At 49.2% G+C, this 26,510-nt stretch overlaps 3 long non-coding RNA genes across 3 annotated transcripts; 1 reads left to right on the forward strand and 2 right to left on the reverse strand.

The window, feature by feature from the left end:
* Positions 1–4,232: 4,232 nt before the first annotated feature.
* Positions 4,233–15,433, forward strand: LOC143443082 (uncharacterized). The gene is made up of 2 exons (XR_013111806.1): positions 4,233–4,746; positions 13,525–15,433. It is a non-coding gene; the product is annotated as an uncharacterized LOC143443082 (long non-coding RNA).
* Positions 4,705–9,214, reverse strand: LOC143443083 (uncharacterized). The gene is made up of 3 exons (XR_013111807.1): positions 9,126–9,214; positions 7,190–7,266; positions 4,705–5,235 (listed from the first exon to the last, which is right to left on the reverse strand). It is a non-coding gene; the product is annotated as an uncharacterized LOC143443083 (long non-coding RNA).
* On the reverse strand, positions 9,894–26,510 carry LOC117712952 (uncharacterized). Its single transcript, XR_013111805.1, has 5 exons — positions 26,391–26,510; positions 20,253–20,364; positions 14,711–14,868; positions 13,611–13,731; positions 9,894–12,760 (listed from the first exon to the last, which is right to left on the reverse strand). It is a non-coding gene; the product is annotated as an uncharacterized LOC117712952 (long non-coding RNA).

Genomic DNA, 26,510 nt, shown 5'->3' on the forward strand with positions numbered 1-26,510 from the left:
AAGCAGGGTCTTGTTGTGGGGTTGGGTCGACCATAACACCTACATGGGAGGCTTGGTTTGAAGGTGAACTCAGTACTTAATTAATGGAATCCATAACCCAGGCCTCACGTAAATGCTCAATAAATATCTGCTAGTGTCCTATGAGGTGCTTGTCATCAGCGGAAAACGTCAAAGTGTCGAGCTCACAGTGACTTACCAGGTGTGTGGCAAGCAGCAAGTTCTGAGGAAGAGGACCCATGTCTTTCTAGAGGAAATGCCTACTCAGCCAGGGATCCCTGCCTTCCTGAGGGCTATCAACTGTTAAGTTGCATGTGAGAGGGGCTACCTTCTTCCTCAGCAGGGCCTCTGGGCTGAGGTGGTGGATGAACTCTGCAGAGGTGAGGTTGGCATCCTGAACAGGCTGGAATGGAGCTTGAGGGGAGAGCGCTGGGAAGGGCAGCTCAAGTGGGGGCCTAGATGCATGAGCACTGTGGAAGGATGGGCTCTGGGTGTCTGCTCAGAGGTGATCAGGACCAGCTCCATGCAGGATGAGAGCCATAAGAGCTTAGCTGCTGCTCCCCAGTCAGGGCAGCGCTTGTCCCAAGGCCTCAGGGAGGAGGCAAGAGCTGTCATCCCAGGATCTGGGCTGCAGACAGAGTGTGAACAGGTGACACAGGCTCCTGAGCACAAGTCCAGAGGGGCCTGGATCCAGTGAGGAGAGGGCAGACGGGCTCCCCGCCACTCCTCTGCAGCCCTTGCTTCTGCCAAAGGAAACATTTTGAAAGTAAGATGTTTGTTTTTTCTAAAACCTCCAAAAGTATTGTTTCGGGGAGGAATTTGGCAGCAGAGCGTTCAAACTTCTGTAGGGGCCTCTTTATGATGAATGATAGGCAGAAGGCACAGCTGTCAGGAGGCACTGCTGACCGAGGGCTGCAGGTTGTCATGTGAAGCATGGTGGAGATAAGACAGACAGAGCTGCCAGGTGCTTGGGTCCCCAGTCTGCTCAGTCACAAGTGGTTTTTGAGGCAGACATGTGACTCTGAGAGGAGCTCTGGCTAGCCAAGCTCAGCAGAACCAAAAAGGAGTCTTTGAAGATGCTCCAGATGCCGTGAAACTGGAGATGTAAGAGAAAACCCTTGGATTTGAACCTTACAGGCCTGATATCTTAGAGACCACTAGAGACCCTGCCATGGGGGGAGGCTGACAGATGACTGGCCCTTTTGATTCCAGTGTGGGCTCTGCAGCCCCGTGATGTGTTTCCCAGCCTGTGAGGAGAGGTGGAGTGAAGAACTGTGCTTCTTAAAGTCCCAAGTGAAGGTGGCCACGGCCCTTGCTACTTTCCTACCTAGAGATCCATTCTCCACGTTGGAAGCACAGCCGGGCTTTCATGTCAACGAACCCTGTGGAGTGGGGCTCTGTTGGGCGCTGAAGGCTTCTGGAGCCTCTGGATAATCCCAGACAGATCCAGGGGGCCCTCATATGTGAGGAGAGAAAGAGGGGACCTGAGGAAAGGGCAGCCCCAGATGTATTCTCTTGGGCCTTCAGGCTACAGGCCATAGCACCTGTGCATGATCTTGAGCATCAACCTGACTGGGTTGGAAGTACCTAGAAAATGAACAAGACTTAGCTTTCTCTCTGTGAAGATACTTCCAGAAATCATTGTCTGGGAACCGGGGGAGACCTGGCCTGTCTGTGATACCTTCCCAGAGATTGGGGCTCAGACAGAATTAAAAGAGAAAGACAACTAATATGGGATCCCTTTCTTTGCTACCTGTCCCCAAGGTGAGCACCTTCCCAACATGTTCCCACTGTGACATAGTCCTACCTCACTACGAACCAGACAGAGACCAACAGATCCTAGGACTGTGGATCAAAAGCTCAGAAATCCCGAGCCAACACAAGCCCGTTTCCCCTTCAGTTGTTTCTGTCAGGTGTTTTGTGACAGTGACCAGAAGACAAATGTTGCAGGAAGGTAGTTCTGGGTGTTTAAGCAGAGCTTGGTGAGTGGTTCTGTGGGAACCCAGGAGAGAAGCTGCCAGTGGATTCCATCAAGAGCTGAACTCACCTTCAATGACTTTCTCTGCACTTTGCTCATGTCCAAAGACACCGAGGCAAGCTGAGTTTAAAGGGGACAAATGAATTTGGCAGCACAAAGTTCAGGCTGCGGTATGGTCTTTGGTGACTGCTTTAGTTAAATCCATAGTGAGAATTATTGGCCAAAGCTGGGAAGAAAAGTTTAAAAGTCTGCAAGATGGCTCAGTGGGTAAAGGTGTCTGCTGCTTGAGTAGGACTGAGTCCTGTCCTGAATTCCTTTGATGATGAACTGTGATGTGGAAGCGTGAGCCAAAGAAGCCCCTTCCTCCCAACCTTACTTCTTCATCATGGGCGTTTCGTTGTTGCAATAGAAACCTTAACTTAGACAACAGGTTCAGTGTTTGTATGAGTGCACATAGTACACATGTCTATGGGGTTTGTGCCAGTGCATGTGTGTGAGTGTGTGTGTGTGTAAGTACATGTATGTGCCTGTGTGGGGATGAGTATATGTAGTATACATGTATATGTGTGCTTCTATGAATGCAAGTGTCTCAGTACACACGTGTATGGGGTACGTGCCTCTGTGTGTATGTGTGTGTGTGTGTGTGCATAGTATGCGTGTGTATGGAGTATGTAACTTTGTGGCTGTGGGTCTGGGTACATCATATGCATGTGTGTGGGATTTGTGTCTGTGTTGGTGTGGCAGTGCACTTGTGCACGTGTGCAAAGGTCAGAGGGAGTCACTGAGTGTCTCCCTCTATCATCTATCACCTTATTCTTGTGAGGTAGGGACTCTCCCTAGACCTGGAGCTGGGCAGGTAGCCAGCCCCAGCCTTCCTCTTGTCTCCACTCTCATGGATACTGGTTTTGCAGGCATGTTCAGGACCTGGCTTGGGTATTGGGTCGTAGGGTTTGCGCAGCAAAGGCACTTAGCCTTTGAGCAGATGCTCTGACCCCAGACTTTCCTCCTTCTAACTTGTTATACTGTGTATTATGTAGTCACAACAAAGACTCCGACTGAGAGAGGCTGAGCCCTGGGAAACTGCGAATCATAATAAATCCTCGAGTTGTTTATTTTAGGTATTTTGCTACATGGCAGAAAACCTAGCAGATCTCATCCAGTCTGTTGAAGGCCTTGAGAGAGACGCTGGTGTCTCCATGGGAAGCAGAGCTTTTGCAGCGCGCGTGCCCTGGGCTGAGCTGCAATGCCCACACTTCCCTGGCTCCCCAGTCACAGCTGCCCTGCAGATTCTGGGCTGGACCTGCAGATGCTATGTTGATTTCTTTCACCCACTTAGTCACCCTGTCTCAGTTAGCTACCGCTGCATGACAAATGGTCCCCAGCTGAGGAGTTTGTAATAGTGACTGTTGATTGAGCTCCTTCAAGAGTGAAGGGCAAAGCCATGTTTGCATTTGCTGTCCAGGCCCAGCAATTTGGTAGCCAAGGAGACATTTCCCTTGGAAACTCTTAAAACTGGAGCAATGGTCACACATTAGTCTCTGCTACTTGTCAGGCAAAGCTCTCAAGTCCAGCCCCACTCCAGTGCCACTTTCTCCTTCCCCTCTTAACATTTCCCAGGTGGAGGCAGTGCTGGGTTATCAGGCCAGTTCTCTGGCTTGGAACAAAGGGCCTCCCTCCCTCCCTACTTGTGATCTATCTTGTGAGGAGGCCTCAGGTTCTCTCTGTGTGACCATGCACAACTTGGCCAACCTCTCTGAACTTTGTTCATTACCAAGTGCAAAGCAGAGGTGCTGATGGGCTTGCACAAAGACTGTGAGATGGGAGGATGAAAGAGAAGAGTGATAATGGCTTGTCCAGAGGGACAAGAACCTGCTGTGGCAGACAATGCAGCCTGTTCCTCTAGCCAGCTCACAATGGTGGCAGAACCATGCCAGACACACAGACAGACTAGTGGGCAGCAGAAACAGCTTGGCCCTGAAATACTGGGGCTGGGGCTCCTGCCCCTGTGCTGTGCAGGGTCCCATCACTTCCTCTGGGGGCCACACTGGAGATAGGACCCCTCGGGACTATGCTACCTAGACACCAAGGCAGTGACTTTGCAAGGAGTTTGGCTCAGCTCTTAGAGCACAGACACCCCCCTTCCCCTGGTCTAGTTGAAAGGCAGGAGCCTCTGCCATAATGTCAGGAACACAACCAAGCTGACCCAAGCAAAAACATGGCTTAAACACTCTTAGAGCAGAAAATATGGAGGCTGACACAGGGCTTCTTCAGGCATGGCTGCCTCCTTGGCTCAGCCATGTCCCCAGGCCTGTCTTTCTACTTCCTCTGATGAAGACCTGTGTTCCCATTGACAAGAAGAGTCCAGCTGTGTCCCTTTCTGCTGAAGGGTAAATGCCTCAATGTTCTGAGAACCAGGATGGAAGCTCCGTGTCTGCCTGGAGCTTAGACCATCCTGAACCTCTCCTGCCTGTAGGAATGGCTGTTCAGGATGGCAGTGGTGTCTCCGGTCACTTTCAGAACTGAGAGCAGGGTCTACCCCATTGAGGAAGCAGTGTGTCCTTCCCACTCTGCTTCCCCTCCCTTAAGGGTGTGACTGCCTGAGACCACAACCAGTAGATCCAGAGGAAGGGAGGTGAGAACAACCCAGGGTGATGGAGAGAGACCTCAGGAGTGAGAACAAGAAACAGACTTCAGCAAGACAGGAGACAGGCTTCAGGAAGCAGCTCATTTAATTGGGGGAAGTCAGACAAAGGCTTTTCAAACCTTTGCAGGTAAGTAGGGGCTACTGGGATGGGTGTATAGCATTGGTCAGGGTTGGGTGTTTTCTGGAGATGACTTTGTAAGGAGAGAGCAAGTTTACCCTAGCTGTGACTATGTGATGTCCTCTGGTATGGGTAAAGGTGGGGGATTCAGGGCATGTAGGCAGAGGTAGGGGAGGGAGTGGCCCCATTTCCTACTGCTGATGAGATTTCTGGGGTTGCTCCAGACTGGCTCTTCCTGGTTCCATGGTTCCCCTGAGGGGTGCAGGTCTCAGGAGAAAAGTAGTCTGCTCTCTCCAAAAAGGTGGAATCTTAGGGTTCCCCTGAGGGGTGCAGGTCTCAGGAGAAAAGTAGTCTGCTCTCTCCAAAAAGGTGGAATCTTAGAATCCTGCTAAGTGACAGAGGGCACAGGGTAGCAGGATTAGGGAACAGTTGTCTTCCTGGTGTGGTGTGGGTCCCATGAAAGGAGCCAGCAACAGGGTGAGAAGCTAGCCAGGATGCCTGGGGAGAGAAGATATCTTCAGACTCAGAGGCCATAACCTTCCCCAAAAAAGCCAGTCCACAGCAGGCCTAGTAAGCAGGGACTGAAGTTAGACCATCTCCCCTCTATCCTGCTGATTCCTGTGAGCCATGCATCAGCCAGATAACAGAAGACATGGAATGAGTGGACATCAAAGGACAAAGAGAGTCAGCAGCACCTGGCCATACCCACCCCCTGCTGGTGAGGATATACTGAACCAGATGTGTTCTCAGCTGCACAGAGAGGTCATAAACCACTCCAAGACACACAAGGCCCAAATACAAGAGTGAGGATGCCGTAGGCTCATGAAGTGAAAGGAAAGGGAAGTGTCCAGGGTGGAGGCCGAGCAACCTGGCAGACAGGGTGATACAGACTCTACATGGATACTTAGTGACATCCAAGCAGCCAAGAACCAGACGCTCTGGAGACATGAGCTGGGGTAAGGTGGCCCCCAAATCACCGTAGCCATACCAGTTTGTCACATAATGTGGTGTGGGATGGGTGGGCAGATGGCCCCGTGAAAGAAGAGTTAGATGCATCCCGCACATGGATAAATTCCAAGGGGGTCTGAGATCTTACCATCCCCAGCTAAGGAACACAGGACAGAGTCTCAGCTAAGGAACACAGGACAGAGTCTCGGATCCCTGTGTAAGGAATCCCTGTGTAAGGACAAGCCATAAGCATCAGCTTCCTGTGGCTGAAAAGCTAGAGTCTTCACAAAAAACATTTGATGAATGGTTCTAAAAGTGCAGCTTTGGCTGGAAATATCTTATCCCACGGGGATCACTGTGGGCAGGGGCTAATCACCAAATATACAAAGAGCTTTAGCTTGTACAACGCAGATATGCAGAGATAAGCACGACACCCCACAGCCTGGTCAGCAGGGTGGCATGTAGCTTCTGCCATCCTGAGTGGAGCTGGCACTTTGTGTGGTTCCCATGTGCCCATATCTCAAATGAGAGAGGCGAGGGACCTTTTCCACAGAAGTGAGAGCCATTTCGCTGCCTCCTTCCCAGGGGCAGGCTTTACACTTTGACCTTTGGAAGCTCATTAATGTTCTACATGGTAAATTCAATTACAATAATGAGTATGAGAAAGAGGGAAATAACATGGAAAACCTAGGACAAAAATGTTTTGCGAACACTGCCCTGGTAGAAATGAGGAGGTGAGCTGGATCCCAGGGCTGGGGACAGAAAGAGAAGAGCGAGTGCAGATGGTGGGGTAATGGAAGAGACAGACACACTCAGAGCTTTGTGTGTGTGTGTGCACGTGTGTGCATGTGTGTGCATGTGTATGTGTGGTATTTGCATGTGCACTTGTGCTTGCGTGTGTATGTGCCTGTGTGTGTATGTATGTGTGTGTGTGCATGTGTGTGTATGTGCATTTGTGTGTGTGTGCATGTGAGTGTGTGTTATGGTGTTTACATGTGCACTTGTGTTCACATACCCATGGAGGCCAGGGATTAATGTTAGGTCTATTTTTCTCAACTTTATATTTATAAGGATTTATTTAGTTAATTTTATTCCACGTGTATGGATTTTTGCCTTCATGTATTTCTGTTCACCACATGTATTCCTGGTGCCTGAAGAGGCCAGAGAGGATATTGGATCACTTGAACTGGAGTTACAGATGGTTGTGAACTGCCATGTTGGCTCTGGGAACTGAAGCCAGGTTTTCTGCATAAGAGCAAATGCTTTTGACCACTGAGCCACTTCCTCAACACCTTCAACATACATTTTGAGATAGTGTCCCCACTGAACCTGGAGCTCACTGATTGGCTAGGCTGACTGGCCACTGAGGTCCAGGGATCCACCTGTCTACTCCCCACAGGTACTAGAATTAAAGACACTCTACGTAGCTTTTTCATAGGGATCAAACTCAGAACCTTGTGTTTGTATACAAGCAAGTGCTTTGTCTCCACAGTGCAGAACTTACTCTTATTCCAGGGGTTCCATAGCCTCCTTGGCAGCAGATGCCTCTAGGCTTGTAGATATACAATTGTGTTCCTACAGCTGGAAGGAGAGAGATTCTGAAATCAGAGAACCTTCAGGGAGGATGTGGAATTGGTGTGAACACAAGATTTACAACTGAACACGCATATATCTGTCCATGTGCACTGTGTGTGCCTGTGTGCACTGTGTGTCCGCATTTATACTGTGTGTGCACTGTGTGTGCCTGTGTGTACTGTGTGTGTCTGTGTGGCTGTGTGAACTGTGTGTGCCTGTGTGTTCTGTGTGCCTGTGCGCACTGTGTGTGCCTGTGTGCACTGTGCATGAGAATTCCTGAAAAGAATCACAGCTCCCACTGACCCTTCTTCAAGGCTGAGTAACTTAAAACTTTAGTGACAGTGGGAATGCTGGAATGCTGCAGGGCCAGAGCCTAATTATAATTTATCTTGGACTATCTTAAGTTCTCTTAGAAGTCATTCCTTGCCTACTTCTGTGTTTGATCCAACATCCCGTGACTAGCAAATGAACCTTTTGGAATGTACAAACAGAACCCTAGTTTCCACCAACCAAAAGGCTACGGATGCCATCAGATAGCATCTGAGGCCTCTGGCTGAGATGTCTCACTTTGCTTCAATCCGCTCACTTCAATGTTTCCACCGGATGTATTGAAAGGTGCCTTGAGTTATGAGTTTCTTTGTTCTGTTACTATAAAAACCTCACGAAATCACTTCCAAGTTGGGGCATGGAATTTGGGATGACCTAAATCTGTGTTTCCAGGCTGTGGTCACTCATATTTGACTTTAGAATAGACTGTCTCTTACTTATCCCCTTTGAGGTGAGAACTGTGTTTTTGAATTGACAGAAAATATGTGTATGTGCAGGTATGTGTGTGTGTGTATGTGTGTGTCTGTCTCTGTGTGTGTGTGTGTGTGTGTCTGTCTGTCTCTGTGTGTCTCTCTCTCTCTCTCTCTCTGTGTGTGTGTGTGTGTGTGTGTGCAAGTGCTGATGTGTATGTCTCTATGTACACACGGGTTCATATGATATTTGTGACTCTCTGTATACTGCATGGGTAAATCTCTTGTTTGTTTAAAGGCCATTTAAAACCCTGACTGATCCTGGCACCTAGGCCTTAATTTCTGAAGAATTTCTTACAAAAATGGAATCCTAAAAGGAGCCAAGATTCCTGGGAGAAATGGCAAGGTTTAGGGCTGGGGCAAGAAATGTACAAAATTAGACAGGAACATCTTGTTATGCCAGAAAGTAAAGAAGTCGCGATTCACAGAGATATGGGTGCAGCTTGAGGTGGCCGCTTCAGTCAAATCTGGACCAAATGGCACCAAAATAGTAATATGTGGCATTGAGTTTTAAACTGGAGAGATGTGGATCCACCAGTACATGCAAGTAATAGATAAGAGAGGTGATGGATGGGAGATAGATGCTATGCAGTTAGATAAAGGATGGATGGATAGATGATAGATAGATAGATAGATAGATAAATGATAGATAGATGACTGGATAAGTGACTGAATGTATGATAGATCCATGCATAGATGATTGACAGAGAGTAGGTAGTTGATAGATATACATATAGATAGGTGAAAGATGATTGATAGATGATAGATATACATATAGATGATAGATGATTGATAAATGATAGAGATAAATAAGTAATTGATATAGACATTGATGGATGATAGATTCAGAAGTGATTAATATCTCATAATAGATAAATTAATAAATGATAGGTGGGTAGATAGATTATATAGTGTTTGGATGGATGATGGCAGGTAGATGAACAGATGAAGGATGGGTGGAAGTGCATGATGGGTAAGGGGTAGAGTGATAGTGAGACAGAAGACTGCTGTTTCTAAAGTGTGCTGGGTGGTGACTGGATCCTGGGAAGTGTTGGCTTGAAAGCCTACCTTTTGCAGCAGAGTAGATTAAAGCAGCGTGAAGGACAATAACTAGAGGGCAAGCAGAGAGAGGGAGCAATCTTCTCTGTCCGAGTGTGTCTGCCAGGGGCGTTTGCAAGTCTCCAGGAGATGAGAGCAGGTAAATTAGACAACCCTCGACCAGTTCATCAGAGTAACATCAACAGAAGAATTAGATAGATGTGGCCTGTGAAATCAGCATGTCCTGCACCAGGAAAAGAACCACAGCTCAGCATGGCAGCAAAGATGGGTACTCTCAGTGTCCTCCCCGGGAAACCCAGCGTGCTCAGGGAGATGGCTCAGGAAGATAAAACACAAAAAGGCAGACTGCAGGAATGTCCTCAGGGAAAGACAGAAGATGCAATGCCTGGTCTGTCCTGGAGGTGACATCTGGGGAGACATGTTAGAAAGGGTGGTGCAGGGATGCTGGCCAACCCAAGATGTGACAGGCAGATTATACCACTGATGCTGATATTGCCACTGTGGGTGCAGGACACAAGCCTTGTAGAAGAGGCAAGGACTGTGGCAACTGCAACAATCTGTATGGTTCACAAAACCATCCTGGGCACGTGAATGGTGAACACTGAGCAGGAGAGCCAGAGCAAAGGAGGCAAGATGGTGAGTCCCAGGGCGTTGTTGTTGTTGTTGTTGTTATTTCTGTATAGTTTTAAACCATTCTCACACAAAGTGCTTTAACACAGAAAATACCTGCTGTCCACAACAGCGTTCTGTTTTACATGTCTGAGCTCTGGACATGTGAAAACCTCTATTGCCCGCAGCAGTCTCTCACCCAGCCCTTGGGCTCAGCATTGTAACATAAAGCTGAACACCAAACACTGTCACATACTGTGACCAGAGCATGTTTTGTTTGTCAATCCATTCTTCAATGGGCACTTGTACTATCCGCACCACTCACTGTGAACAGTGTAGCCAAGAACTCACATGTAAAGTACCTGCTCCCATTCCTGGGCATGTGCTCAGTGGTCAAATCGCTGGGTGATGAAGCGACTCTGCTTGCTTGCTAGTTTGTTTATTGAAGTGTTGGGGATGGAACACAGTGCCTTGTACATGGGTAGGTAATTGCTCTATTGCTAAGGCACACCCTAACCCTTCTTCTTTTCCTTTATTTATATATTTATTTATGTATTCATTTATTTTTAGACAGTCTTACTATGCAGCCCTGGCTAACCCAGAATTTACCATGTAGACCAGGCTGACCTCAAATTCACAGCTACATCCTTGCCTCTGCCTCCAAAGTATTAAAGTACTAAAAGTATTAAAAGATGTGCACCACCACATCTGGCTTATTGATCTCTTTAAAGACCGCCACAAAGTAAAGGGCTTCATTTACATTGTTACACTTTGTTCTCCTTGGCTCATCCACTACCCTCCCGATCCCTCCTTTGTTACTGTCATCCGGAAAGTAGATTCCCTTCTGCTTTCATGCCATTCTACTTTTCCAACCTATGCACACATGCACACATGCACGCATGCATGCATGCACACTCAAATCTAGAATTGCTGTGAGAAAGAACGTGTTATTTGTCTTTCAGAGTCAGGTTTGTTTTATTTAACATAATCATCTTCCATGTAATCCACTCTCCTGAGAATGTTGTGGTTTCATTTTCTCCACGGATGCAAACTTGTCACCATGCACATGCACCATATTTTTATTGTTCATCCTCTGCTTGTAGACATCGAGGCTGCTTCTGGCTCCCAGCTGTGGTGACCAGAGCAGCAACAGCTGTGGGTGCATGTGCATCTCCATGATGTGTGGACTCAGAGGGCTTTGTGCAGATGCCCAAGAAGTGGAGAACGCGGTCACAAGAAAGCTCCATTTTTCAGTGTATGAGAAATCTCCCCACAGTCCCCACAGTGATCACACCAGTTCACACTCCCGTGGCAGTGAACGAGGCTCCTCTTTCTTCATAACCTCACCAGGGTTAGATATCAAATGTTCCTTTGATGAGACCATGGATGACTGGGGTGGGATAGAATCAGAAGCCAGTTTTAGTTTTCATCTCCCTGCTGGCTAAGATGTCTGAATCCCGCTTTTAATGTTCTGGGAGACTCTGTGGGGTTTCCCACAGGCCTGCCCCCTCTGGTTTTCCAACCAGTGGTGTGTAGTGGATTCCAGGCCTCTCGTGGCTTTTCCAGCATTTGCTTTCTGAGTCTCAGCTAAAGCCTTATGGCTGTGAGAAAGGGCATCATGACAGAGGTAGACTTCAGTCCTGAACACACAGCTACTACGGGTTTAAATCCAGGAGGAAACTTAGAGACTTGGTCTAAGCCCCTCTGTGAACACGGAGAAAACTTAGATGTCGCTGCGATTTAAGATTTAAGAGCTAGAGAACTGGTGAGCAGCAAGCCCCTGCCTCCCCTATGCTGGCAAGCACTGGGGATAGCAACAAATCAATCAGTCTGGCTGTAGTGTGTCTCTGCTGCAGCCTCTCAGCTTCATGCTTGTCTCTGAGGAGCAGCCAGGGACAATACAGCAAGCAGCCAACAAGTACGTCTGTGTTCTGATAAAATTGTATTTACAAAAGCAACCGACAGGCTCTGGCTTGGTCCGCGTCGTTTGCTGTCTCCTGTTCTAGGGCATTGATTGAGCCATCTATCTATGAGGACCAAGAGTGTGCTGGTCACTATCCTGGGCCGGAGGCAAACAGCATCTGACAGGGAGGCCAAGACTATAAAGATCTGGGAGAGCAGAGAAGGGGACCTAGCTGAGGGTTCCTCAGTTGAGCAGTGTCCAGGCCCCCAGAACCTCTGCAGTAAGGGGTGCCGAGCCACCTCCTGTTTAAGTGTGGGTGACATGTAGAACTCTCACTTTGGGTCACCCGTTTGTATTCTACCCCTTCTGGCTCTATGGGTGTAGACAGAAGGCTATGCTTACTCTGAGAGCATCTTCAGGCTCCACAGCAGGTCCTCAAAGGCAGCCTCGGGGATTCTCAGGAAGAAGAGAGGGGATATTCTTTGACAACGGCCAGAATCATTTAGGAAGAGGAAACCTCAACCGAAAAACGTCTCTGATAGATTGCTCCATAGATAAGCTTGTGGGGCAATTTCTTGATTGATGATTGATGGGAGAGGCCCATCTCACTGTAAGTGGGATCATCTCTGGGCTGGCAGTCCTAGATTGTATAAGAAATCATGCTCAGCAAGCAAGGCAATAAGCTGCACTCCTCCATAGCTTCTGCAGCAGCTCTTGCCTTCAGGTTCCTGCTCTGACATCTCTCAGTGGTAGAACATGACTGAGAGTCGCAAGCTGAAATAAACACTTTGCCTCCAAAGTTGCTTTCTTTGGTTATGGTGTTTTTACCACAGCTATAGAGACCCTAAATAGGGCAGCTTCTTGGGTGTGGGTTTTTCCTTTGGGGACCGGATGCAGTTTGATCTGGGATACTGGCTTCCTTGGAAGACAGGTCACATCTATCTCAAATCAAAGGTCTGATGCTTGGGGATGAGGTTCTGGTCTCTGGGTCTGTTTTCAAGACTGGATCTGCAACCAGGTCTGCTCATCTTGGGTTTCTGGAGAGCAGGGCGGTGGGCTGAGAACACTCAGCTGGCTCCGATTGTTGCTTCTCTTTGGCTCCGCTTTTCATTTTATCTACTTGGAAGCCAACCTTAGCAGGCAGGAGAGAGGAGAGTCAGCAAGCCTGTTCACTCCTAAGTCTCCAGTCATGTCCTGGTGTCATGAGCTCCTCTCATGGTCACAGCACTGCCCTCTATGGGTAAGCACCCAGGTGTGTGACAAGGCCATACCTCTTTAACCAGCTGTCACCTTTATTCCCCAGAGCTATTGAGCTTGGCACTGACTGAGTCAGTTAGTACAGCTTTTCCAACTTTTCCATGGTCTTAGGGTCTGGTCTAGGGGAGGCTGGGGTACAGAGGCCTTAAGGTGCCCAAAAGAGGGAATGCTCACTCTTAGGGATCAGAGTTTTTATTTTGTGTTACAGATAAGAAAGTAGGGGAATCAGTTACCATAATAAGAGCTGAACTGAACCCCTCACTCACCATTGCTGGGTGTAGAGTCTGGCAGCAAAGACTGGGCACCTGCCAGCCCCTGTTCAGGATTGAGTGAAAGGATGGCACTGTGGCTTGGATGTGACATGTTCTTCATAGTTCATGGGGTCCCAGGTAGGGGTGCTGTTTGAGAAGGCTATGGAACCTTTAGGAGCCAGAGCCTTAATAGAGGAAGTACGTCACTGGGGGGCAGATCTTGAGGTTTGAAAGCCTCTCTGTACCTCCGGTTTGCTCTCTGCCTCTGACTGACAGTACGATGTGACAGGCCTGCTTGTTCTCCTGCTGATACACCCTCCCTGCCATGGCAGACCATATGCCTCTGATTGTGAATCAAAATAAATTCTTTACCCCTGTTCTATCACAGCAACCGAAATGAAACCAACACAGACTAAGAGGCATGCGGCCTCCCTCATCTCCTGCTTCCTCTGTCATCCCATCCTTCTCACTGACCTGATTTGTCTCCAGAGAGTATCCGTGGTCTCAGAGAAGGCTTTGAACCACCCTGCAGAGCTCAGCACTCTCTTGGCCCCTCGGGGGAGGGAGAAGGCCCATGCTGCTTTGCTGTTTCATCCTGACAGTGCACAGAAAGGAAGGTCTGCCATCTCTGTAAGAAGCCTTTTGTCCCAACTAATAACACTATGACAAACAAATGAGGAAGAGCTGCCTGAGTCTGGAGACAAGGTAGGTTCAGCTGCCTTTCCAGTGGGGAGCGAGGCTGGGGGAAAGCTCAAAGCAGCCATTCACAAGACCCCAGCCATCTCGAGATGAATTAGAAAGTCTCCCAAGACTCTGACTGTTAATCAACGCGCCTCAAGAAATATGGCGACCCTGCATCTCCTGCCTGTGTGCCACATCTACTCTGTGAACTTTACGTTTAAACAAAAAATGTGTCCCTGGATATCATCACATCCACTAACAAGTGAAGAAAGCAAAGTCAGGGGCCCATAGGACCCCAAATCCTATTGTAGAGCACCCCAAGTCTGCCTTCACAGTGGAGAGAATATGTTCCTTCTCAAAAACTGCTTCCTACCCAAGACTTTGCTCTTAAAAATCTTCCAGGTACACCACCTTAGGAGATGCAAGGGGTCAAAATAACCATGTTCTTCTAAAACTGTGACCAGTGCTCGGTCCTATGTGGAGAGTCTCTCATCCCTAAAAATGGGATACAGTGGGAAAGGTGGCCATTGCTTGATCATCAGGAAAAGCATGCTGACCTGGTGTGGGACCTTGCATAGAAGACCTACTCAGGTCTTCAGAGCACAGCTACTACCTTGCTGCAGCCTGTTAAAAGTCAGCCCTCTACACACACACATTACACATACATGCACACATGCACACACATATCCATATGTGTATACATGCACACATGCACACATGCACACACATATCCATACACATGTATGCACACATATACATGCACTTCCACACATGTATACACATGCATGCATGCATGCACGTACATATAAAGTCACACAAATGCATGCACACACATGCACATGTGTCCACATGCAAGCACACACAATCAAATGTATCCCAGTTGGTAGATTTACCTGTTCTAGCATCTGAAGAGTTCCAGGGGAGTGGCAGTCGCCCAGCTACAGAGCTGCCCGGCTGTTTCATGGTTTCTCATAAGTGTTCCAGTTACTGATGGTGAGGTCTATGATCCCAGTTCTCCAAGATACTGATCAGGAACTCTTAGAAGGTACCACTATATATAACAACACACACCAGAGCACATGTGGTCTGTAAATGTGAGCACACACAGCTCCTGGAAGCAGATAACAGATATGGAGGGTTGCTCATATGACTCTGGCCCTGTGTGGCTGGAAAGGGCTGCCCAAAAATGCCAAACATTCCTTGGTCTTTCCAACTAGATCTAGAATTGCCTGAATACCTACTGTATACCAATTCTGGATCAGGCCTGAAGAAGCCTCAGGGAGATGTCTCAAGTAGCCTGCTGTAGGCCACAGCAGTCCAGCACACAGAAGGAACTGCCCCAGCACACAGTAGACCCTCTGGATTCATAGTCCACTCTAGCTGCAGCCAGCTCTCAGCTCTGCCACTCCAAAAAAAAAAAAACAGTGGGGCCTATCTCAGAGATGTCTTGGATACTCACCAGACCATGGAGATGAAGATCTAGGCTAGAATGGGCCTTACAAGCAACAACACAACCTCCCCCCCTCCCTGAAAATCCCCATGTCAGGCATGCAGGAGCCAAGGCCTCTTGGCACCCTGGGCTTGTTAATTGAATAAATATTCATCTGTGTAGAGTGCCCGAGTATGTGGTTTCCATGGATACCCCTTCTAATGGCTTAACGAGACAAGGGCGCAGGCTCTCCAAAGCTGGAGCAGTGCTAGGGCCAATGGCAAGCATCAGAGGCAGAGCACCTGAATCCTCAGATGGATGCTGAGTGGACAGTCAGCAGCTCTTTCCCCATGAGGCTGCTGTAAGAAACCCATCCCCAAGGCCACTCTTCTTCTGGACCTGCTGCCTGCATTGTCTCAGGCACGTCTGCCCTGCCTCCCTTCCATTCACAGTGCCCTCCAGAGTCACATGCCCTCTATATGCATTACCTGCTAGCAGGACTTAAAGTGCCATGACCCCTTTATGTTACCTTTCTCCTTGATGGGTCTCTGCTCTCGGCCTAGATGCCTTCTGCCTCTGCCCAGCCCCTGCCAAACCCAAGTGCCTAGGGGCTGTGATACTCAGGGACAGCTGCAGGGAGCCATCATAGCTGGAAGTCAGGAGGCCTCTGGGTGAGTGGTTCTCAGCGGTCCCCGCCATTGGACCTAACATAGAGGCCAACCATCTTGGCCAGGAAGCAGTGACATGACTGCCTGACACCTCCCAAGCCTTACCTTTGGGTTCCTCATGATCAGAGGTGATGGAGGGCAAGGGGGGAGGTGTGCCAGGTTGCCTACTGACTGTCATGTGATCACATGGCCCGGGGGTACCACTTGACAGTGACCTACCAGGAGCATCCCTGGATTTCTGATGAGTCTGTGGCTCTTTCAGGATTAGATATAGCCTGTGCTTGACCCAGAGTTCAACACAGCTGGGTAGACACTGTGGGCAGCTGACTGCATGGGACAGTTAGTCATGGCTGGGCTGCAAATGGGAAGGCCACACTGAGGTGTGCAGATAAAGTGATCTCCCTGGAGACCCCTAGAGGACCTGTCTTCATGTGTGTGCCCCAGATACTCATAGTGTTACTGCTGTTGTCTATGCACAAGCCAGTCATCCATAGGAATTTTATGGCTGGGACAGTCTAAGAGCATCTAATACTGAACTGAGGCTACAACTGAGTTATGGATGAGCTGGATTCTGAGCCAGGCTTTGCCATTTTCTTGTACACAGAGGCATCAGCGTATGAGGCTAAAGCCCCTGCCCCACCCCCAGCAGGGCCTTGTCAACTCTCAGGCATCCTGAGGAGCAAGGAGGTAGCCAGACCTACCAGGAGGTAGAGAAGGAATTTCTAGTCTGAGAGTGGGAGGAAGTAGGCTGTGGAAATGATGGTGGTGGGCTCAGAGGTGTGGAGGTGCAAGTCACAGGGGGATGAGGGCAGGGCAGTACAGTTAGGCATCTATTAGGGCACAGAGCAAGACCATGAAGGCTGGGGCAGCCTGTGCATCAAGGCCTGCTGCAGGGGAGTGCTGGGCACCTCATGGATGTTCATCTGAAGGGATGGCAGGGTGCAAAGCCCTCTGGGAGAAGTCTGAACTGAACTCAGCACAATGTCTGTGGCCAGACCTCTCCTGCAGGCCAGGGAGAGATGACACCTAGGTCTCCTAAGAACACAGTGGAGTCCTCTGTCCCCTATTTCCAGATGGAACTCTGGAAATGTTGTCCCTTTCTGAACACCAACTGTCCTTGCACCCACATTTTTAGACTTCCAGGACTATCCTACACCGAAGTCTAGAGGTTCACTCTCCATCAGTGGGCAGGTCAAGTTCTGACTGCTCACTTCCTAGGAGGGCAAGCCTGACCAAACTCCATGGCTACACAGACTTTCTTATGAGTATGGGCTGGCCTGACATGGAGCCTCCTGGGTACCAAGAATGAGGCACTGGTGTGAGGTATGCATTTTTTTTTCCCTTCTGTAATTGAAACAGTATCTAGAATGAGGCATCTAACTACATTCTTTCCTAGAAATTGAACTATAACATGTCCTGTTGATACACACTCTTTGTTCAAGTCAAACCCTGCTCCCAGGGCATGGTGGTGAGAGGGGCTTCGGGTTTTAAATAGCTTCTCTAAGTATAATCCCAGCACCTGACACATCTGTTTAAGCCTTTGTTCCCTCCCCGAGGTATCTTTGTGAGCCTGTGTTCCTGCATAACAATACCTTATAATTCAGGCTCATCGAAAGACTTGCTGGTTAGCGCTTCCCAAGCCCAGAGGGCCTTAGGAGACCTTAAAACCAGCTTACTCATTTGTCAACTGAATAAACAGAGTTTTGGGATATGGCAAAGGTCACAGGCTCTCCAGTCAGGTAAGAACTGGGATTCTAGGCTTGTGTGGAAGAGAACAGTGGTGGAGACAATGGAAGCGTCCACTGATCAGCCTGGGTCCAAACCTGGTGGCACCTTCTACCATCAGCACCCAACACTGACCCCACTCACTGTAGGCTTTACTTCAGCTCCAGCCCCTTTCTGAGCAGAAGCTCTGGGGTCTGCAGGTGCTTGCTGTCACCTCTACACTTCTGCAGGCTTTGCGGGGAATGCTCTATGCATGCTATGTCTGGGTCCTCCATGACTGCCACACAGTGCAGTGTGACACTCCTGCTACACTGGTTGGGTTCATCAAGGGAACAGCTGCATCCACCAGAGATGGCTGGGTGGCGCTCACCTGCACTTGAGCACAGTCCTGGGAGCAGGAAGTCTGAAGTCAAGGTGTAGGCAGGGTCACACTCCGTATAGGTGCTAGGAACCCCTTCAGCCTCCCCCAGCTTTCAGTGGCTGGGTATACCTTTGCTGGGGTCAGTAATTCCGCAACCTGTTTTCCATGTGGTCTCCCTCCTGTGTCACCCTCTTCCTACCTAGTAAGGACTCTAGTCACACGGAATGAGGGTCACTCTGATCCAATCTGACTTCCTTAAACTTGATCACGTTCGTGAAGACCCTACTTTCCAAAACACATTCAAGGATATGAGGATCTTTCTGTCTCTCTCTCTCTCTCTCTCTCTCTCTCTCTCTCTCTCTCTCTCTCCCTCCCTCCCTCCCTCCCTCCCTCCCTCTATCTGTCCAAGCTGAAGTGGCAAGATTTGCTCAGAAGAAGCTGTCCTCTTTTCATGGGACACACCAATGTTTTAGTCAAGGAACCGTTTAATGCCCTAAAGGCCAGGCCAGGCAGCCCCATGTGCCAAGGGCACTGCTGTGCTTTGCCTTAAAGTGACTATTCATCTTGGAATATAGCTTTCACAAAAAGATCCTATTTCCTAGTTTTCCTTCCAGTAGGTGTGGCCACATGACAAAGTTCTCACCAGTAAGGTGTCAGCATCAAGGCAATGGGCAACTTCTGGGTGAAGCTGCTCTGTGGATGGACGACTGTGGTTTCCTGTCTTACTTTGGGAATGTGGACACTAGGCCATCATCAGAGCTGGGGTGGGTCCCTGAGGCTTCCACATAAGGCTGCTGTCATCAGGGTCAGGGTCCTTGTGCCAGCCCTGTGCAGACTTTAGTGCACAGAAGAATCTTGTTGAAAAGTTTGGGGGTTCTTGTTCAAGTAAATCAGCTCTATCTAATGCTTAGTTCTGAACAGAAGCCCAGTCTCATTCCTGCCCAGGACAGATCTCCAGTAGAAGTTGGAACACAAACGGGCTATGCTTTCTTCTTAAGGATTTGGGGAAGGGAAAACCTGAGAGGAGCAGCCAGTTTGCCAGGCAGTGGTGGTACATGCCTTTAATACCAGCACTTAGGAGACAGAGGTAGGCAGATCTCTGTGAGTTTGAACCCAGCTTGATCTACATAGTAAGTTCCAGAACAGCCAGAGCTACACCTACACCGAGAAACCCTATCTTGGAAAAGAAAGGATGAAAGAAAGGAAAAAAGGAGGGAGGGAGGAAAAAAGAAAGAAAGGAAGAAAGAAGGGAGGGAAGAAGAAAGGGAGGAAGGGAGGGAGGGAGGGAGAAAGGATGGAAGGAAGGAAAAAAAGCCAATTTTGCTACCAATTTTGCTGAGCTGGTGTTTAGGGCCAGAGTCCCCTGGGTGGTCTCTGTAAGATGGCCAGGCCAGTGAGATGTTCCCTTGTGGATGGCCAGGCCAGGTGGGGCAGTGGCTGGAAGCCCCGCACACCAGTAAATAAGCCAGAGGCAGCTTCCAAGGTCGGGGTGAACATGAGTCTTCTCAGCTTGTTTTTCTGAACATGTTAAGAACTCAGGCATTTTCCACTTTTAAAAACCCACAGCCAAACCAAACAAGAGGCGCTCTGCGCTCAGAGGAGAGCGTAAGCGCCTCTGTAGCTCTTGTCTGCCACAGATACAGTTAGTCCCCTAAACTGTGGCATGAAATCACTTCAGCCTAATGAACATGCCTGCTGGGGCCAGGCTTCCCAGAGGGGCAGCTGAGACACAAGGCTTCCAAGTTCAGCAGGATGAGAGTGGGCTGAGAACTTCAGATTCCACACTGTTGTACACACAACACTCAACACTCTCGTGTCCAGCTCATATACCAAACAGATGCAAAAGTAGGCAACCTCCTTGTCTTCAGTTACCTGTGGCACTACTGTTGGACTGGGAATCTACACCACTCCACAGTCCCTCTAGAACTTTGCACCTAGTTGGTGACAGCAAATGGGAAGAGGTGTGGGTGAGGCTGGGTTTGGTGCTCTCTGGGTCTTGGGTGTCTTGGCTGTGAATAAACCCTCATTCTCGGTGTGGGATTCCTACAGTCCCTTGCTTCATTAGTGCTCAGTAAAGGGCAATGTAGCAATGGGGCATCCAACCCAAAGAGAGCCCAGGAAAACAGCAGCTCCAGACAATGAGAGAAGTGGTGAAGCCGTTCTGAAGAGAGAAGCCCTTGGCACCAAGTGAGGGTCCCACAGTATTTTTGTGGAAATGAGAAGGCACCATGGAAGTTTCTAACAGTGCTCACCTGGGGCCAGCAGCCTGAGCCCTTGCCAGCTGAGTTCTTCTCTGCAACCAGGCAGTACATCTGACTTCAAATACCTTGTCCTGCTTTCATTTCTGTTGCTGTGATAAAACACCTGGGCAAAAAGCAACATAGAAGGGGAACATTTTATTAGCTTACAGCCCGTCGTTGTGGGAAGGTCAAGGCAGGAGCTCAAGCTGCTGGTCACATCACCCCGGCAGCAGGAAGAGAATAAGTGCATCCTTGTTTGCTTGCTTTCAGCTAGCTTTCTCCTCTCATTATGTTCAAGACCTACTGCCTAGTGAATGGTGCCACCCACAATGGACTGGGTCTTCCCACATCGACTAACAATCAAGATAATCCTCCAAAGACATGCCCATGGGCCAAACAGATCTAGATAACTCCCTACTAAGACATTCTTTCCAGGTGATTCTGAGTTGTATTTGTTAAAACTAACTATCCTTATATCTGCAAAGTGGGGACACGAACAGCATCTAACTCTTTGGTAACAAGAAGATAAGTGAGAACTAGAGGTTCCCCTAGCCTGTCAGGTGTCTGTGCAGTCTCAAGGAGTCAGACCTGACAGGTGGGAGGAGGCATCAAGGGGCCTCACCTCATGGATGCACCCTGTAGAGCCAAGCCTCTGACATCCTGGCTGTGGTGAGGGACAACTTACAGAATATTTGGGAGGGCTGCTATCTTGTTCAGCTAGAGAAGCCCCCTCTATAGAAAGCTCCTCTGGTCAAGCCAGCTGAGATACCTCTTGGGTTCCTGTAGCCATGTGTAAAGTTGATCTATCTGTGACTTTAAGCCCAAGAACTGTGATCAGTGTTGAAAATGAGCAGGGCTATCCTGACACTCCCAAGTGGGCACGGTTTCCAGAGTGTTGAGCTCTCTATGACCTGCATACAGGTAGAGGGCAAGGAGCCCTGGAGACACAGCAAAGGAGACCCATCATCCAGGACCAGATGCAGGACAATAGCGATGATAGTGATGATGGCAATGCTGGTAATGATGTGGTAACGCAGTAGTGGGAGTGATGGTGACTACAGTTTATTAAGAGCTTCCCAAGTGTCAGGAATTGTAAATATTGGTTCTTTCTATTAATTTTTGTTTACCAAAGTCAAGCTCTTAAACAGGCAACACAATACAAAGAAAGACCTCAATTTACAGGTTGAAACCTGAGGGTCATGAGGGCAGATGACCTAGCAGTCAAGGTATAACCATCGGAGTTACAGTTTCTGTGACTTGAAAGGACAGCAGCTGAATCTCTATCCTACCTACTGTGTCTCTTTATTTCCCGTTGCCGCTGTATCAAGTATCCCACCTAACCAATTCTAACCACACATGTACACACATACATGAGCACATGCATGCACACATAGATATGTACATGCACATGCTGATGCATTTACACCTGTACACAATGTATCCACATACAACTAAACATGCATGTGCACATATGTACACATATGCATGCATGTACATATATACACACATACAAATGTTTTCCCTACAGTTTTAGATGTCAGGAGCCTGAACTGTGTCTGCACACAGTTCTCCTCCTGGAGGCTGTTGCTAGATAACATTTCCTGGTCTCTCGATTTCCAGTAGCTGCCATGGTCCATGCCTTTCAGTCCTCCCTTCTCTATAAGTCATGGTGTGTTCCCATCATCCAATCTCCCATGACTTGCATGTCTCTCTCCTTCACTCGCAGACACCTGTGTTCACAGTGGGCCCACTGGCATATTCCAGGACATTGTGGTGGGAGACCCTTGACTCACACAGACAGGTGAAGTACCTTTAGGCACATGTGTTATGTCACATATTCACAGTTCTAGGGACTTGACTATGGGCAGGTTTGGGTGCATAGAGGGAAGAGTATATTTAGTTTGTGGTTCAACACCAAGAAGCCTGGCTCAAGGGTGGCTCCAGGGCCATTCATGGTGGCTACAAAATAAAGCATTGTGGGCATATACTCTTTCTTTCTTTCATGACTTCCATCCTTGTCCTCATCTCCTCTTGGTCACCAGACAGCTGCTACAGCTCTCAGCATCATATCCTCATACACGCATGACCAAACAGGAAGGGCAGCAGTGGGCCTTCATCTACATTTTCACTTGTCATGAAGGAGCACTCACTGGCTGGCTTGGACCCCACAGCCTCCTACCTGTAGCTTCTGCAGTGAGCAGGCCTTGGCCTGAGAATTAACAGACCTCGTGGACAGCCTGAAAAACAGCCAATGAAAGAAAAGAGAAAAGAAAAAAGAAAAGAGATTTCCTGAGGTCATGTTCTAAACCCAGGGCCCAGGCCCCACACCAGCAGTCTCTAAAGGCTGGAGGGGCAGGATATGGAAACAAGAACCTTTGATCTGGTCCTTTGTGTACCTGCAGGGCTGCATATAGACAATGCCAGGTCATGTCTGCAGATCTAATGAGGCACTTGACAGTGTGGGGACTCAGGGCTGAGGCCCTCAAACACCAGGCTCAGACAACTGGAGCATCAGTGGGAACATCTGGGACTTTCAACGATGATATGGGCTTCTGGGGGACAGGCTGGCAGAATGGCAGGCTGGAGGCATTGAGGCTGCAAACAGCTGCGGATGCAGTGGCAGATAGGAGCTCGACCCCCAGCCAAGCAATGCCAAGGCACACAGTGGGTACCCAGTAAGAGACGCTGACCCTCTGTTGTCTATTACACCCCATGCCAATCCCAGCCAGTCCCAGGAGCACTTCTCCTGCAAGAGGGCTTCGCCAGCTCTGTTGGAACGCTGTGTTGCCAAATTGATGATCAATATGCAATGGATTCAGTCTGCAGGCTGGGGCGCCAAGAGCCAGCCAGGCTGCCGGATCCTTGCCACATTCTGACAAGACAGATCAGTCTTTGGAATTCTTCAGGGAGGGACAGAGAGGGAAGCAAGTCTTGGTTTTCCCTGGCTCATCTTTAAAAATGAGATTGCACATAAACATAGGGGAAAAATCCTCAGCTCCACTCCAGAGAAAAAGACATCCTTCTCAGACTTCAGACAAGGAACTCAGCCCTGTTTCCCTGACCCTGTCACAGCTGGAGCTAAGTGGAATGGGGGATCTTCCTGAGTCTGGCTCTCCTCAGCACCTACAGGCACCAGTCAAATGCAACGATGGGCAGGGCAGATGCAACACTCTGTCAGGGAGAGGGAGAATCGCAGAGCTAGCACAGATATTAGAGGCAGTGGTACAATGTGTTCATTTGACAGACAGGAAAACTGAGGCCTGAGAACGAGGAGGGTCACTCAGCTGCCAAGAAGCAAAGAAGGGCATGATCGAAGCTTAAATTCACATTTGATGGTGCTGTTCTCATCAGAATCAAGTTGTGAATGATTGCACACACAACATATGTGCATGGACATGCATGCTTGTATGTGAATATATGCTTGTATTGTGTGTAACTATGTGCGTACTCAGGTGGATGTACATGCACACATGTGCATACATGCATACCTGGAAACTTAGAGGTGCATATACGCATATGTTTGTCTGGGTAAATACATAGGTACACTGTAGAGTATGTGAAGGTGTGAATATACATACATGGCATGCATATTCAAGTGGTATGTAAGTAGTATATAAGCATATGTGTATTGTGAACAGGTGCACATGCTTACACACATGTGAATGTAAGTGCATCTTCATGAACATTCATGTTTTCAGGCAATGAGCATATGTGTGCACACTTGAATAAGCACAGTCATGTGCATGAGCCCATCGGGGAGTAAGGTGCATACGTGTTCATGCATACCTATGAGTGCACCAGGGTAATTCATGGAGCCCAGCTCCTATCAGCCCATGCCAGGGATGCTTTGCAGCATGTACACTGCTCCAGAGTTCATGCAGAGACATGCAGCCAGATCCTGCAGCAGAGGCCTGGCATGGAATTGAGAGCCTAGGACCCAACATCCAGGTACTATGCAGCCCTGGCTGGACCAACCCCACACTTCTAGGCATCACTCAGTATGTTTCTGAATACCCAGGATGTTTCACTTCACATGGCTTTCCTTCTGAAATGCACTAGGACCTCCCCAGCATACCCCTACACAGTAGGTACAAACACACCCAGTGTGGCCTGCCACCAACTACTCTTGAACACACAGTCTTTGGGGGTACAAACACACACATTGTTTGCCTGCCACAGAACCATCAAAAGCAGACTGTTTGGGGTTAACTGGCTATCTCTGGGCAAAGGGGTTAGTCCAGCCTCTTTGTAAGTTCCTGTCATTTCAGAGGATCTCAACACCTGCCCCAAATGAGCAGACTCCTCAATTTTCCGCTTCTGGCTGTTGACCCCAGAATGGCTTTCTCTCAGTTATGCCGTGAGGTGTGGCCACCATCCCCAAGGGAGAGCCCTCCAGATGCCCTTGCAGGCTTCCCTTGCACATGGTTCTCAGGGCAGATCCCTTTGCCTAGACAGGCATCACTTGGAAACATGAGGCTGTGTGCAGTCAGGGATTGAGCTAGACTATATGTTGTCCCCTCTGCTTCTCATAAGACAGCAACTCTCTGACCCAGGCAGGTCCACAGTGCTGCCTGCAAGGGGAGAAGCCATCTCTCCAACACTTGTACCTGACCAGTGCCCACTTGCCATTCCCCTCATCTTCCTCATGCTCTCCACATCTCCAGAACTAAGCCAGCTACTTCAGGGAGCATTCTCACCTAGGAAGCATCCCATCTGAAGGAGCACCCACATTCCTAAAAGAGCACCCTGTCCTAGGGAGAAGCCACATACTAGGGACTACCTCAGTCTCTAGGGAGCATGGCCCACAAAGCCTTTCCCTAATAATCCTTCCAGTACTCCAACGGGGATACACGCTGTCACCTCCTCTCAGAAAATTTGCTTCTAGGCTGGGGGTTGTTGGGGGAAGCTCCAGGGTTTTGATGGGGCTCAGTGTGGGGTAAATAGCCAGACATGAACACCATAAGGCCAGGCCTCCTCTCACTCTAGCGTACTGATGCTGGAGTCATGTAGGAGCTTCTACACAAACCAGCTGAAGTTCTGATCAGTGGCCCCTGTTAGGGCCTCAGGGTAAGAAGGACCTTTAAAAAGCCACGGTGGTTCTTCCTCATAGGCCACATTCTCAGGTGACAGCACATGGCACTTTGCTACCTGAGATAGAATGTACCCAGGATGGGCATCAGGAACTATTTCCTGCACACGCACAGTACTCAAGACAGGTCCATGGTCTGAAATGTTTGAGGTCTGCCTGATACTAGTTGGACACTCCTGCCCTGAGAGTGGGCCCTGTGGGTTCTCAAGGACTTCAGGGAGAAGCTCCCACCAGAGCAGGGACAAGTCCAGACACTATAATAGGTCATGGCTCCAAGGTCCTCGGGATGACTTTCTGGGCATCAGAGGCCCTCTGTCAGTGGGTTGGCAGTTCCCCTCCCTTTCTTGTCTATCTATCTGACCAGTGTAGAGAGGTCCTGGCCAGTCTTGATGGAGAGAATGGTACTCAGTCCTAGCACAGAAATGTTAGGTCTGGGAAGTCCAGTTTATTCTCTTGGTCGCATCCTTCCTGTAGACCTGGGGCTGCTTGGAGCAGAGACTAGTGCCTAGCACTCAACTCAGGCCACGGGTGACAGAACCTCTCCGAAATAGACACATGAGGTCTCTCCAACATTTGCTTGCTCTCTCTTAAACCCACTCCCACAAAATCGCCCTGCATGGAGCAGGTCAGTTTTCAGTTTGTCAAAAGCACAGGTCTGGAGCGTCCCCTCCAGCTGTGAAAAGCAGGATCACAAAGCATTACGATTAAACTTCAACAATTGCCAACACGGGTATAGAGCTTGGGAGCTTGATCTGGGCCTCCACTGACACCGTGGTTATGATTCACGATCCCGCAGCGCTGGGAGGTACACAGAGGAGGGAACTGAGGCCAACTGAGGAGGTGGCTCTGCAGGGGAGCAGGGACCCTAAGCTCCAAAGGAATGATGCGCACTAGCAGTGTCGCTTTGTCTGCCGTGCTGCTACAGGCTCACCCTCCAATCAGGCCGCGGACCCCGAGCCAGCCCCTTGCGAGCCAGAGTACGCGCCCGCGCGCGCTCCGTCGCCTGTAACCGAGTGAGGTGGAGAATACGGTCTTAGAAAGAGCAGGCTTCTAGAACTCACCGCTCAGGCCACCCCGCGCTCAGCCCAGCCCGGCAGGCTGCAGTCGGCCCTGGAGGGGGCGCCCTCGCCGAGTGCGCGCCCTGCGCCGCCGCCTAGGGCTCCTCCCCGGCGCCGCCGGCA

This window comes from Arvicanthis niloticus, chromosome 7 (genome assembly GCF_011762505.2).
Source record: "Arvicanthis niloticus isolate mArvNil1 chromosome 7, mArvNil1.pat.X, whole genome shotgun sequence".
Taxonomy (NCBI): domain Eukaryota; kingdom Metazoa; phylum Chordata; class Mammalia; order Rodentia; family Muridae; genus Arvicanthis; species Arvicanthis niloticus.